Source organism: Echinops telfairi, unplaced genomic scaffold, assembly GCF_000313985.2.
Source record: "Echinops telfairi isolate 266 unplaced genomic scaffold, ASM31398v2 ScPeMD7_7424;HRSCAF=8462, whole genome shotgun sequence".
NCBI lineage: Eukaryota > Metazoa > Chordata > Mammalia > Afrosoricida > Tenrecidae > Echinops > Echinops telfairi.
In genome coordinates this window covers 28,827,065-28,841,720 of record NW_022111324.1, presented here as the reverse complement: position 1 = coordinate 28,841,720, position 14,656 = coordinate 28,827,065, and positions in this window count along the sequence as shown.

Sequence of the window (14,656 nt, the reverse complement as noted above, 5' to 3'; positions counted from 1 at the left end):
CTGTGTGATCATGAAGTGCCAAAGGGATCAGTTATCCGTCATCAAGGAACAAAAAATCATATCATTGTGAATGAGGGGGAGTGCGGAGTGGGGACCCAAAGCCCATCTATAGGAAAGTAGACATCCCCTTACAGAAATGTTGAGGGGAGGAGACGAGCCAGTCAGGGTGCAGTGTAGCAACAATGAAACATACAACTTTTCTCTAGTTTCTAAATGCTTCCTCCCCTGCCACTATCATGATCCCAATTCTACCTTACAAATCTGGCTAGACCAGAAGATGTACACTGGTACAGATAGGAAGTGGAAATACAGGGTATCCAGGATGGATGATCCCTTCAGGACCAGTGGAGAGAGTGGCAATACCCGGAGGGTGAAGGGAGATTGGGGTAGAAAGGGGGAACTAATTACAGGGACCTACATATAACCTCCTCCCTGTAGGATGGACAACAGAAAAGTGGGTGAAGGGAGACGTTGGACAGTGTCAGATATGACAAAATAATCATTTATAAATTATCAAGGGTTAATAAGGGAGGGGGGCACATGGAGGGAGGGGGAAAAATGAGGAGCTGATGCCAGGGGTTCATGTGGAGAGCAAATGTTTTGAGCATGATGAGGGTAATGAATGAACAACTGTGCTTTATACAACTGATGTATGTATGGATTGTGATAAGAGTTGTATGAGCCCCAATAAAATGATTTTTTTAAAAGATTGAATAAAAAGATTGAAAACAGATTAAGAAAAAGATTGAATGGAACATACAAAGGACTTTATGCTATGTTGTTTTCTTAATTAAATCATGAGTATTCACAAACACATGCCAGACATTAGTGCATTCAGTGATATTTAGCAGAGATTTTACCTGACTACTTATACATCTCTGGCCTCCTTAAATATAGGTTATTAAAAAATAAAGTAGAATATCTGGTGAAGCTTGAATAGTCTTATTATTTGCAAACTGTTGTTGGAGTATTTTTTAACTGTAATGAGATTGATTCTATGAATGGATATTATAAATTAAATATAAAAGAAAGAATTAGGTAAACTCAAAATTTTAATTAAATTGAGAGATCAGAAGAAAATAATAGCTAGCATTCAATTCCATGCTAAAGCAAATTAAATTATTATTAGAAAGTCACTTTTATAATAATTTAGCTGCTTTTGATGAATCAATTAAGAGTTGCTACTTGATCCATCAACTCCATGACATGATCTTGGAGAAGATTGCATTGAAAGAATGCATGATAACGACCATGGGACACTCCACTGCTGTTAGAGCTCCTTCCTAAAGGAAATCCAATTGAGAAGTCTCCTCGAAGAAAGGTTGAAGCCTCTAGGATCATGGCATCAGTATTGCCAAAGACCCTGTTGCAGCTACCAGGTATACCTGTTATGTATTCTTACAGGGGTAGCCTCAGATTCCAGCTTCATGAAGTCATAAGCAGACTGAATCTCCTGTTGTTAGTGTCATTAAATTGGTTCAAATTCATAATGATCCCCTGTGTCTCATAGAATTTTCCACTCACAGAGCAGAACTGCCAGATAGCAATATCTAGGCTGTAGCGATTGTAGGACCAGATTATCAGCCCACCTCTCATGGAGCTACTGGGTGGTTTCAACTTGCTGCTGAGCACTTAGCGATTTGTGATACCCTGGCTTTTTGCTTGCCATTGGATCTTAGGGCAGTTACATAATCTACTGTCAATTTTCGAAGGGGTGGAGTCTAGCCTGTCAATCAGGTCCTAGCCAATGAGGCCTCTGTGAGAGCATGACCTTCTTCTGAAGATTCTGGGAACTCCTGTCTTCCTCCCGGGAGGTGGGAGACACATTCTCCCTGTGATATGCTTATGGAGCCAGAGCCTTGGAGCTGGAGGAGCCACGTGGAGACCCACACCAGCACTGAGATGTTTCCACCACCACTGGCTCCACAAGACTTTCCACCCACTGGCCTGTGTGCCTCCTGCATTCGGCATCATTGAAAATGTTGCGTGAGTCTGAAGAGGAATTTATAGACTGGTATTGGACATATGGTCTAATATCATAGTTATGGACTTGATCTGGACTGGGCTGGGATGTTTTCTTAATGTACAATTACTCTATATGAAGCTCTTTCTTATACCCATATGAGTGTCGATGAATTTGTTTCTCTAGTCAACCCAACTAACACAGATATATTAAAAGAACACAATAAATCTCTAACATTGGTCTCCTGCTGCTTCAGCTAAAATGATACTTACTTCCTGGGTACGTAGGCACAGAGGAAATTCAGGTGGATATTGAGATTATTGAATAATTTTACATTTTCTAAGAATGCATATGAATATAGTACTCATTTTCCATTTCTCTCATTTCCATCCAAGATATATCTTCATTAGGTAAAATAAAGTGTTTGTGCTATTTCTCCTCAAAATTGAGCATGTATTTTCTTAATTATCATCATTTTGAAAATGAAGCATTAACTTAGCTAAGTAAGCCATTGATTATCCTTAGCTATGATTTTGGAGAGAGAAATAACTCACATTTAAATATTGTGCAAAATAATTCTGTGTAGTTTTTCTTTTTCCTTTTTTGCTTTGCCTACGACAATTTAGCTAAACTGTAACTTCATCTTCCAGAATATTTCTGTCCAGGTCTGCATGTGATTTTAAAGTAAAATAAATGCATGTGAGCAAGCATCAGCAACTCTATTTTGACAACCAGAAGGAGGCACACACGCTGGTACACACGCTCTGGGTCAGCCAGCTCACGTTGTTCACATGAGCTTGCAATTGGAGGATTGAATTCTGTGAGAGGCAACGCTGGTTCCAGCCAGCCTTTGCTCTCTCTCATCAGGACCACTTTTTCTTCCTAATGCTTGTCCTGCTGACCTCTGGCCCAGCCAAAGGTGGGGAAGAAATGACAGAAGGTAAACCAGCTTCCACAATTGCTTAAGGTCAAATCCCCTCAATAACCTTCTGTTATATAGAAAACTCCCTCCATGATTTCACTTCTCTGATCAAACCATGGCTGATACCACTGGTGTCCAAGGGTCAAAATTCCTTTCCATAAGAGAGTTGAGCCTACAAGAAGTTACAAACCAAGGATATAAATGTAACAAACCTGCTATTAATTATATTGGCAGGAGATATAATGAGAACTGAGCATGAAGGAGCAATGCTTACTAGTTTTGATGACTTTCAAGATTTCCTATACATTTTCAATCTTAATATTTCTTACTGTAGTTCTTTAAAACAAATTATCTTACTGGGGGCTTTTATAGCTCTTATCACAATCCATCCATCCATTGGGTCAAGTACATTTGTACATATGTTGCCATCATCATTTTCATAATGTTTACTTTCTACTTGAGCGGTTGGTATTCTTTTTTCTTTAATTTATAAATCATTTTTGTTGGGGGCTCTTACAGCTTTTATAACAATCTATACATCAATTGTATCAAGCACATTTATACATATGTTGCCATCACCAATTTTGAAATATTTTCTTTCTGTTTAAGCCCTTGGATTCAACCCTTCTTCTCCGCCCCCCACCCCCCCACTTCCCTTCATGGACCCTTGATAAATTATAAATTATTATTGTTTTCATATCTTTACACTCCCTGCTGTCTCCTTTTATCTGCATTAGTGTTGTTCGTCCCCTTTGGGGCGGGGGACTTTATACCTCAATGTAGTTGGTTCCCCATTTCTCTCACTTCTCTCCCAAGCTACCCCCTACCCTCAATCACCCCCTATCACCACTCCCACTGCTGTTCCCGAGGTGTTTATCTGTCCTGGATTCCATGCACAAGAGCTCATATCTGTACCAGTGTACATGCTTCAGTCTAGCCAGATTTGTAAGGTAGAACTGGGGTCATGATAGTGGGGTGGGGGGAAGCATTAAAGAATTAGAAGAATGCTGTGTGATCCATCAGTGCTATACTGCACCCTGGCTGACTCGTTCTTTCCTTGTGACCCTTCTGTGAGGAAATGTCCAATTGTCTACAGATGGGCTTTGGGTCTCCACTTCTACTCCATCTTTCGTATTGATATATTTTTTTGTTTTGGGTCTTCTGATGCCTGATACTTTATCCCATCGACACCTTGTGATCACACAGGCTGGTGTGCTTCTTCCATGTAGGCGTGTTGCTTCTCATCTAGATGGCCGCTTGTTTATCTTTGAGCCTTTAAGACCCCAGACGCTATATCTTTTGAGAGCCAGGCTCCATCAGCTTTCTTTATTACATATGCTTATGTACCCATTTTGTCTTCAGCGATCATGTTGGGAAGCTGAACATCACAGAATGCCAGGTTATTAGAACAAAGTGTTCTTGTATCTGCTGCCTTACTGATTAACATTTAAATACATGTACACAGACCTACATCTCTATCGTTTTGTGTTAATGTATTTATATATATTCATGCCTAAATTTATGCCTGAAAAATGTCTTTTGCCTCCTAGTTCTTTCCTCTATTTCTTTTTACTTTCCTCCTGTCCCACTAGGTCGACCCCATCCTCAGAAAAATGCACTTCACAGGACAGTACTGAAGAAACAGCCCAGGGAGAGTGGTGGGTCTGCCCAGACCACACAGGAGCAAACTAAGAGGGGAAGAGAGAGGGAGAGAGAGAGAGAGAGAGAGAGAGAGAACTGCATCCTGGCCTACCAAGCCTTGAGGATGACATTGCTGCTCAGAGCCGCCAATGCACAGGGGACCGCAGGACTGCCCCCCCCCCCACCGAGACACGACACCCCTCACTGACCCACAGGGCTACAGGGGACAGCACTGGCGACACAGAGTGGGAACTGTGCCCTGTCCCCACCCCCACGCTCCACACACACAGCGAGCAACCTTAAAGGGAGTGCAGCAGAACAACAAGGAAGCACCCCAAGAACCTCCCAAATAGACCGAGGAATCGGTGGGCAGGGCGGCTCCTTGGCAGACCGCATTGGAAAGCCTGCAGAAGGGTCAGCAGGCAGACCTGGAACTATTCATAGGGGTTTTATGGTGTGTGCGTGTTTTTGTTCTCTTTGTCCCCTTTTTATTTCTTTTTTCTTTTTCTCATGTCTAGTCGTATAAGATAGGTAGGATAACCAAGCATGAGGAGAAAACAATGGGGCCATTGGCTCTGGGGGTGGGGGTGGGGGATGTGGGAAGGGAGGAGGTGGGAGAAAGGGAGGGGGAAGCCAACAAACCCAGGGACAAGGAAATAATCAGAGATCTAAAATCGATGTCGAGGAAGGCATGGAGTGCCGGGTGGGTTTGATCAAGTGTCATGTAGCCGAAAGTACTGAGAATTGAATGAAAGGTGAACCTGATTGTAGTTTTCATGGGAAATAATTCTATAGGAGTAGATAATCTCTACTGAATCTGTGCTATAAATTCCTTCAAAATACAAGATTCAGACTGTTGCTGTTGTTGTTAGTTGCTACGAAGCAGGCTCTGACATAGCAACTCCTGGACAACAGACGGAAACACTGCCCGCTCCAGCGCCAGCCCCACCATCACTGCCGTGGGTGAGCCTGGGCCAGGCTCTAGGTCCACCTGTTTCCTTGCAGGGCTTCCCCTTTTCGCCGTCGCTACTTTACCAAACATCGTGCCCTTTCCCAGGAACCCTAAGGAAGTCCTGATGCAAGGTCCAGAAAGGTGAGACAAAGTCTTTCCATCTCTTCTTCAAAGGAGCGCTCCAGCTCTACTCCTAAGACACATCTGTCTGCTCTTCTCGAAGAGCCTGGCACCTTCAACGTTCTTTGTTAGCACCATCGTTCAAATGCATCAATGATTTTCTGGGCTTTCTTATTTATTGTCAGATCCTATATGCATTTGAAGTGATTGAAAAAGCCATGGCTCAGACCAGGTGCCTCTTTTTTCTCAACGTGACATGTTTGCTCTTTGATATTTTCAATAGGTCTTGTGCAGCAGATCTGCAGGGCAATGTGTCAGTTGGTTTCTTCATCGCTCCTTCTAGAAGAATCGATTGTGGATCCAAGTAAAGTGAAGTCTTTGGCAACTTGAGTCTTTCCTCTGTTTGTCAGGATGCTGCCTAGTCCCGTCGTCCAGCGTGCAGGTTTTGTTTTTGATTACGTTGAGTTCTTACATTATTGTTGCACTGTAGTCTTTGATCTTCAGCAGTAAGTGTTTCAAGTCCACGCCACTTACACAGCTAGCTGGGAAACCTTAAACAAACAAACAAGCAAACAAACCCAAACAAACCATTGCCCTCCTTACTCAGTGGTATTAGGAGCCCTGGTGGCATAACAATTAGGTATCATGCATCTAACTGCACGGTAGCAGTTCAAAGTCATCAGCATCTCTGAGGCAGAAAGACAAGGATATCTATTCCCATAAAGAGTTACAGTCTCAGAAAGCCACAGGGTTTCCTTATCTTACCTTAGCCTATGAGGTCTCTGTGAGTTTCAATCAATTGATGGCAGTAAGGTTGGCACTTGCTTTATCAGAAGCTTGCATTTTGGAATCAGAACACACTGGATTCAACTATCTGTTGTTATACATATGTGAGTAAGTCAGTCATTCACCTTTATGATCTTTGGTTTTTCTAGCTGTAAAGTTCTGTGGACTCCAGAACATATGTATACAACCAAACAGGGGCACCAATGAATGCAGGATTTGCCTTTCACCACGATGGGCACATGTTTTATTTTCATTTCAAAATGTCCTAGTGCTTTTTTTCAACTGGTTCTCGGCACTGTGCAGAGTGACTAGCATGGAGTTCATGGAATCCCTGGATCGTGCAAATGGCTAACATGTGTGGCTGCAAACTAAAAGGGTGAAGGTTCTAGTTCACCCAGAAACAACTTGGAAGAAAGGCCTGGTGACCTACTCCTGAAACAAACCAGTCACTGAAAATCCTGGGAGCAGAGCTGTACTCTGCTCATCGGCCGCCATGAAACAGAATCCACCTCACAACCATTGCTTATATAGTTGATGTTCAGTAGTATTTGTGGTACAATTGAAGCACGTCTTTATTGCTAGTGTAGTATACATCTCAAACCAAACTCATTGTCAGTGAGCCAATTCTAAGTCATAACGACCATGTAGGATAGAGTAGACCTGCCCCTGTGAGTTTCTACTCTATTCAGGACTAGAAAGCCTTCTCTTTCTCCCGCAGTGCTGGCTGGTGGTGTCTAACGGCTGTGGTGAGCAGTCTGACCCATAACCACTTAGCCACCAGGGCTCATGGATAGATTTATAACCTCTTATCAGGAATGACCATGTTGCTGTAATGTTTCAGAAAGGGCTTTCTTGTTTGCATGTCTGAAAAGCCTACACATGCAGTAATGATGACAGGCCAGTGGATGTCACCCTCGGCACACACGTCTTCTCTCAAGTTTCTTGGAAAGGTAGGCTGACTTTCCACAGATGTTAGCCTTTTACCCAGGACAATGCAGGAGCGGACGGTGCTCCCTAGAGGAGACCCATCCATCATCATGGAGCCCTCTCCATTGCATCTTCCTCCAAGGACATGCAGAGGCGTTGGGAAAGCTTTCCACAGCATGCTCCAATCTATAGGATAATGATGTTTGTTGGTTGATGGGCTTTAGGGAATGTATCTTAGTTAAGTAATACAATTTAGAAATTTTGTTTGGCTATAGTAGAAGTCGTCTTGGTGGAAAGAAATCAGGGGATCTGAGAGTAGGGTTTGGAAAGAGATTCGCTTTTCACTCTTGTACCTTTTGTCAGCACTTTTGCTAATGAGCTGCCCATTCAAAAGTAAACATTAAAGACTAAATAAAATGGTGTTTTCCAAAATATTGAGAGTTCAGGTATGCATTGCTCAACATCTACATTTTATTCTGTGAAATAGGATGTTATGAGATTTGGATTTTGTGTAAATATCATATTATATGTAGTACATGTTTGGGTATATATTTAATGCACATTTATCAAAGTATTTTCCATGCAAACTGCTCTAGCTCTTAATATTGGAGCCTCTGGCTTTCCAAATTTGCACTGCAATTGGCTGTCAGAGGACCTGGTCAGAATAAAACGTCTGAAAGGACTGAGTGGAAAGGCTGCATCCCAGCATCTCCCTGCTGGCCCCACCTGTGGTGGAGCAGGGGCTGCAGAAGACAGCAGCCACAGGAGCTGCCCAGGGGCTGACACAAGGCTGTGGACTGCAGTCGAGCAATGCATAGTGACTCTCTACACTCAATGGCAGCTTCACACAACCCACTTCTCCCCATCCCAGGGGACACATCTATGTAGTAGGTCATTGTCCCCGGGGGACGTTTTATAGCAAGCACCCGTGCACTTCATTCCTTGGATTATTTGTCCTATTAGTGACAAGGGAAACTTCTTTTTAAAAATATCTGGTTAATGTTCTTTGTAGTGCTATAGCTTTCCATTCCTCAAACTTGTGTCTCATTCAGCTATTAATTCATATTTAGTTATTTGAATAGTTACTCTGCAGTTAACAATCTCCAGATATGGCGGTAAGTAAAATATACATTTAAAAAAAGAGAATAAATAGGAATTAGAGGTAAAGAATTATGTCGGTTTCAAATTCATCTTTGGCTAGTTGCCATTTGGATATTTTAGAAAGTAAAGTTATAATAAAAATAAACATTTTATACTTTCATCAGTAAGGAGGTTTTCTGAGGTTGAAAATATCAAATGTGTTCTACCTGGGCACGACTTGTCAGAGCAATTTGGAGACATGCCTCACAAGACAAGTCCAAAAGTGGGTTTTTTATTATGGGAGTAAATGTGAAATATCATATCATGAGATAAGCAAGGAGTGGGTGTGTTCGTGTAGGGTATGTTTTCTGTGAATCTCTTTTGAGCTAGAACAAGAGTAGCTGAAACAAGCAGTCAACAAAGCAAGCAGAGATGAGGGAAGCTAGAGGCCACACCACGTACGATGTCCAGGGAACCAAGAACAGCGGCTGAAAAGAGACAAGGACCTGCCACCAGAGTCAACAGACAGAAAGTCTTTCCCCCAAACCAATGCCCTGACTTAGAGCGTCTAGACTCCTAAACTGTGAGTCCCGCTTTATGATACTTACGGTAACAGCACTAGCAAATCAAACAGACGGCGAGAGTGGGCTCTCTGGATGGGGGCTAGCTCCACCACTGGGGGTCACAGCACCCCTCCATAAAGAAATAGGCAACACAACAGAAGCCCATTCCAATGGATAGGGGGAATCGGGCTTGTTCCAGATGGGGTTGGTTTCAGTCCTCTCTATTAGTGAGCAAGAACTTAAGACAGAAGACAAAATACTGTTACACTGACATTGAAGTGTAGAGATGAATTGAGAGCCCCCTGATGGCCCTAAAGGAATTCCAGCGTCTAGACAGAACTGACCATCTTAAGTCTGGGCTACTGAAGGAACTGGTAAATGAAATCATCAAGCAGGCATCAGGGGTCTTGCGGAAAGAGAGGTACCAGAAACCTTGTTTTGATCTTCAAATGGGCATGAAAAGATGCTGGAAATGTTAGATCTTTCAGCAGACTGGTGAAGTTTTTAAATTTTATGTAATATCAAGGAGCAGGTGAGGCAATTAAGTTTCTATTTATGAGTCTTCTCCTTATCCTTTTCCTTCTGCATGATTAGAATCTACTCACCATCTCCTAATCTGTTTCTTATTTTAACAGTCGCTGAGTGAGACAAATGGCATGCGCTCGAGTACTAACTGAAAGGTTTGCAGTTCAAACCTACCCAGTAGTGTCTCTGAAAGATGACACTAACCCAACACCCCAGGGGGCATATCAGCCCTATGTGCAGGCACTATGAGTTCAAACCAACTCCATGGCTTCCTCCTGCTTCAGTTAGGTTGTACCCACCACTCCCTACCCCCACCACCTGCAAGCTCTTCCCCACAGTCATTTTCATGAGTAGGAGTATTTCTTGCATCCATGCTCAGGAGACTTAGGGTAGAGTTTGACCTTTATTTACCATTGTATCTGGGAAGGGGAAAATTGGAAAGTATTTATTATGTGGCCTCCAGCTCAGGGTGGAGCCGAATCGCCATGGTTTGATCTCATGCATACACCCGTCCTTTCTGGATCTCAGCCTATTCCTCTGTAAAACGACTCTTATTTCTCCAGAGTGAAAATCAAGAATATTTACTAACAATGCAGGGTGGTCCACATATGTGAAACAGAGACTGTGGGTTCAGGGTGGAGCCTAGGACAGCCTGAAACAAGCCCTACTGTCTGGCATCCTGGGACCTACAGATAAACTCGCGTGTATCCCCATCTCTCAATTAGAACAGACACACCAACAATCTTTTTTTCTTGTTGCTTTTGGCTCACACATCATGGCTTATTCAAACCCAACTTCTGCAACAGCCTCCAAAGAGTGGAGGAAAACCCTACCAGGCCAACGGCCAAATTCAGCCTGTAGGTCTGGTTATTGTTTCTGTTGCATACCAAAGAATGCCTATTTTTCATCTCCATACTCTGTTGCCAAAGAGGAAATAATAACAAAGCGTTGCTCTGTAAGAGGAGCGGCTCTGCCTCGTGTGCACGTCCTTCTTTGATCCAACGAACCAGGCGAGTTATTCTGAGGTCAAGAGCGGCAAGACAGAAGGCCAGCCGGTCCTGGAGCAGTTTAGCTGGGTGACTGTCAACCGAGGACAGATGAGAGTGGCTGTTCTAACTGGAGGCGAAGAAGGCTCGGTTTCATTTGTTCGGGATCCAGATGCAACAATTGGTCTTCAAAAGGCAGTTTGTAAGAAGAGGTGGAAGGAGGGTTAAAGAGCCTCGTCTGCGCAGCAGCACTCTCGGAAGGCGTGCGTGGGGGTGGATGGAGAGGAGGGTTTGCACACTGTCTGTTCTCATCTGCTTTGAATTAAAGTTAGTTTTTGTGCTACCTGGGAGGAAAGCTACTTAGGCTATCTTGTTTTGTTTTGAAGAAACACTCTTCTACAATTCAGTCCAATCCTTTGAGTGTGCTTTATTCCAAAGTGAAATAAAAGATGGCAAGCAAGATGGGAATCAGACTTGATACTAATACTTCAATGCTTTATTCTTCAGTTGGAATCTTGCGTAATTCCATGTCCGGAGAGGCTTTGCCTGGCTTCTCCAGGAGTTGTCTGAATACTGACAAGCGCTGCTCTCGTTCCTTCTGGAACGCTGCTAAAACTTAAAGAACAAAGCAAAACCAACTAGTGTTCCCTTTAACCTGACCGGGAAGGCAAACTCTCACCAAGACAACTAGCTCACGTGCGGGTCACCGCCGTGTGGGTCACCGCCGGACCTTGCTTTCTCTTCCGCGCCCCTTTGCCGGCTTTGTTCAGGAAGCAAGGAGTTGAGTACCATCGATTTCCGGAGGGAATCCCATTTCTGAACCCAAAACGATCTTCTTTTTATGTTACTTGGAAACTCACCTATTTATTCATAAATCATACCATTTACTCTGTGTTTAGAAAATGAGGCTGTATCTTCTCAGATCTTTGTTGGTGTTCTGTGTGTATTTGCTTGCTTGCTTTGTGGTCACTGTGCCTCACTTTACCTATTAAGGTTTGCTGGGACGAGTAAGTCTACTTTCAGACTCCTCACCCCCTGGGACAGTCTCCCTTCCGAGAAGTGAGGCTAAAACTCATGGAACTTCATGATATTGTTTGAGACCATTCATGCATTTTGCTCTATAGAAAATAAGTGAATAACGAATTGGGCTGTGATCCACAAGCTCTCTCTGTAGTTTGAAGCCACCAGTTGCTCCAAGGGGGAAGATGGGGCTTTCACTCCTCTAGAATTACAGGCTCTACAACACAGATGATTTTTTAGAGAATGAACTCCTTCCACTGACCCAGTTTCCCTGCCTCTTCATTTTCTTCATCACCAGGTTAACACCTAGCTACCCACCGCTTAGGGTAGCACATTTGTTACCTATGTCAGTTTGGGCAGGTTACCTTACTCATGATGCGCTGTTTCTTCACTGTAAACTAGGACTCACTTAGAGTGCCTTCTTCATTTAAACTATTCATTAATTCGGTTCATGTATGTTAAATATGCAGACCTGTGATCAGTAAGAAGTAAGTGTTCACCGAGGGTTCGGCCGGTATTATTATGATTCAGATTTTAGCTGTCACCTTGTTTGGGGATCATTTAGTGCCGGGTTAGGGACCTTGCAGGCGCCCAAATGGAATCTTTTCTTACGGTATACAGTAGCTAGGATGGAGCAAGAGCATGTGCTGAGATGAGCTACAGCAGCCTGTTCACAGATACTTATTGTGGTCATCAGAGAGTGATTCTACGCCATCTCCTTTCACTTTATTTCATATTGACTATTCTAACCACTTAAAGAATATTCCTATGTTCCCAAACCACTAACCCTCAAAGATACCACATAAAAGCTTAGTTGTCAAAGGAAGATAGATGTCATGTCTACGCAACACCCCATTCTTTCTCTACTACTCCCAGAACTAATGCGACTTCCCTACAGGGAGTCCTGGAAAGCATTTCCAAGCTTTCCTAAGTGGAATGTTTTCTTTCTTTATATCTTTTTTCCCTACCAAATTTCTCTATGCACCATTGATAGCATGGCTGGTGGCATTCAATAGGATGAAATCCTCCTTCCCTCTGTAGATCTATTTCTAGATCTGTCACACATTTGGTGATGAAGATCCATATACATGAAACATATTGCTCTTTATTGTTTCTAATAAGAAGAGCTTTCAAAACATTTATGGAAAAATCTCCTTTTTTTAAGTTCCAATTTTCCATGAACTTTTCTAAGCTCCTTCATCTTCTTCTCCATATGCTGGAAATGCTAAGAGTAGTCACACAATCTTGTCTGGTAGCCATTCATCTGATTGCTTGCTCCGCCCAGATGGCTGTTTTTCAGACTCTGCATGTGCCCAGAGTCAGCGGTTTGAGACAACCAGCTGTGCCTGAACACACAAGAAAAGGTCAGAGGAGAAAGATGAAGCGTCTACTACTCTCTGATATGGCTACCCCTCCAATGCTTTCCAATATGAGAGAGGAAGGATTTGTGTAAATCAAGCATTTGGAAAAACTGACTGAAGTTTTCATTTGCCATCCAGATGTTTCCACGTACTACCCTGATTTCTTTAATCTCACGTTGTCTCCCTGTCACGAAAACAGCTTATCCACTTAGCAAGCACTCTTCAGTGCCTCTCACTGAATTTGTCATTTGCTCTGACTCCGTACTCTGGAGATGCTGCCTGTTCCGTTCCGTTCCGCCATTTAAACGGTTCTGAGACTTCAAGTCACAGGTAAGTGAGCTTTAAAACATTAAAGAAGCTTATAGCAGCATGATAGAAAATGGGCAGTGTTAATGGCTTTAAGGCAAATGTCAGGGTTTTTTTACTTTGAGGACCAAAGAAGACAACAACATATAAAAACTACTAAGAAATGTTCAAGTAACTTTAGGCTATACGCAAAGTATTAGTCATTGTTTTCATTTATTTAGAATCAATAAAACTCCTTACCACAGATGTGTTAGACACACACTCATGCAAATATTTACTAAAATTTACTCAGTATCTCCTACACACCAGGCATTGTGCTAAGTGTAGGAGATATGTTACTAACAAGTACTTGGCCATGGATTTGAGGTGGACCATTGAAAACAAACAATTGCCATTCACCATGTACAAGTAAACGGCCTTCTGTGAGCAGACGGAAAGGGAAGTCTTTCAAGGGAAGGATGTGACTTTCCACTCCTGTCAACTTTTATAGACTTAAAACACCCACTGGGGCGGTTCTACTCTGTCGAAGGGGATGCTATGAGTCAGAATTGAATCAAGAGCCATGGCTGGCAAGCAAGGGACATATCTAGTTTTGACAGAAGGGTAATGCCTTGGTTAAATGCTAAAGGATATGTTTATGGCAGCAATTGCATTTTGCAAAGGCTTTTTTCCTGTAGACTTTCAGGAAAGCAACATACCTTCCCATTGAACAAGAATACAGAGCTTACATTTCCAGCATTTGCATGGGCTTTGAAAGCCGGATGGAGCAGTCATCATGCTGCTCTGAAACAGGTGGGCTGACTACTGTAAGCAGGAATCGATTCAATGGTAGCAGATTTGTTTGCTTCTATTATGTAAGGACATATCTGGAACAGTGATTTTCAATCTTTTAAAGAAAATCTCAGCTGGGTTTTTAAATGATGTTTTACACATAGCATCAAAATGTTCACTGAATTGAGGATTGGGAACTAGGGCTCATTTACTTTGGCTTGCTTCCTAAAGTAATTCATGAGTCAGTCTTAGCTGTCTCAAGGCTTTAAGGAAAGCTATTGATCTAGAGTTGTGCAGGGCAGAAAACTTCCACGTTAAGGCCTGAGCTCTGCTCATTGTAGAGAGAGACAGAAACCTCTTTCTCATAAGTGACCTTGAGAAGGATGGTTGGCATGTAGTAGAGCAGAGTGGACCTCACTTAACTTGATCAAGAAACAAAAGCAGACCCAAGAGAGCAAACGGCTCTTTACGGCCACTCTTGGACCAAGGGTCTCACCCAAACACTTTATACTTTACCACTTTATACTGGTTTTGTGCTAGAATATGAGGAGTGAGTTTTGAGTAAATCTTTAGAAGACGATATTTCATTGTTGGGGAGAAGCCGGGTAGGGATTCTAGTTGCGGGGAAATGGGCACCTCTGATCTTTTTAAGAATGGCTGAAAGGTGTGAAGAAACAATGGATTGGGGTACATATTTGCATGGAGAATTATAGTAATTTTAAAGAGATGCAGC